Raw genomic sequence first — 1,217 nt, 5'->3', positions numbered from 1 at the left:
CCCCGCCCAGCTTCGCTCACCTGTCCCGGGCGTCTGGTGCGGAACCTTAGAGTAAGAAACATCACCGTGCACCTTGGCCAACGTGCGCGACTCGACCGAGCGCGCACTGGCCGAGGTGCACACCGATTTCACCTGGGTGCGCGCGCAGCACCTCGGGCGCACCGGGGTGCGCGCACAACGCCCGGGTTGCACCGTGGCCTGTGTGCTCGGGGCGCCTCGGGTGCGCGCTCGGTGTCGCCCCCGCGCGCGCGGTAGTGCGGGCAGCGCACCCCGGCCCGGCCCGGCCCCGACGAGAACGCAAACGGGCAAAAGGTTTATTCAAATAGCATTGCGACGCCCGGCGAAAAACTAAAAAAGGGTGCAACACCGGGACTTCCCGGGAGGTCACCCATCCCAGTACTACTCCGGCCCAAGCGCGCTTAACTGCGGAGTTCTGATGGGATCCGGTGCACTAATGCTGGTATGATCGCACCCGTTATGAGCTTGTCGCAGTGTGTACTTAGCAAACCGCGACCCACGTGCGAATCCACCCCGGCCACCCACCCCCGTCGAGGTGCACACCCTCCCTCGCGAAGTGCGCCCCGTTCGCCAAGTGTGAGCCCTGCCCGGGTGCGCGCACCTTGCTAGGGCGTCGGGTGTGCACCCGGCCCGGCCTACGTGCGTGCACCTGGAGGGGGCGTCGTGTGCGTGCAGTGTCCCGTCTGCAACGCGGTGCCCACACACCACCTCGGGCGCAACGACCTGCGCTCACATGTGGGCCGAGTGCACCTTGGTGCATGTTCGGGGCGCCTCGGGTGCACGCTCGATCTTGCCCCGGTGCACCAAGGCGCTCGGTTTGCCCCGGGTGCGCACTTGGTGCAAGGTGGGCACCCAAAATAGGGATCAAGCACCAAAACACAAGTTTCGGGATGCAAAATGGGACCCAAGGACCACAAATGCGTTCCAAGACCCATGATGGGTCCACGAGAACAAAAATGTGTTCCGAGACTTAATAAACAAATATTGGGTTTTAGGAGAAGAAACATGCTCTGATGCCCAAAACGAGAATCGACCCCGAAAAGGCCACAGGCCAAAAGTGGGATGCGAGACAAAAAAAAATGGGACCCGAGGACCAAAATTGGGTTCCCAGGTCGAAGACAGGGCAACCGGACAAGAAACGACCTCTAAGGCTCGAAATGAGTCCCGACGACTAAAACTTGACAAGAAGCACCCATCAG

The 1,217-nt window shown here is 61.7% G+C and overlaps 1 non-coding gene across 1 annotated transcript; it reads right to left on the bottom strand.

The window, feature by feature from the left end:
• Positions 1-355: 355 nt before the first annotated feature.
• LOC131873044 (5S ribosomal RNA) lies at positions 356-474 on the bottom strand. Its single transcript, XR_009371083.1, has one exon. It is a non-coding gene; the product is annotated as a 5S ribosomal RNA (ribosomal RNA).
• Positions 475-1,217: the final 743 nt, after the last annotated feature.

Source organism: Cryptomeria japonica, unplaced genomic scaffold (assembly GCF_030272615.1).
Source record: "Cryptomeria japonica unplaced genomic scaffold, Sugi_1.0 HiC_scaffold_999, whole genome shotgun sequence".
In the NCBI taxonomy this organism is placed as follows: domain Eukaryota; kingdom Viridiplantae; phylum Streptophyta; class Pinopsida; order Cupressales; family Cupressaceae; genus Cryptomeria; species Cryptomeria japonica.
This window is presented reverse-complemented; position numbering and strand designations above follow the sequence as displayed.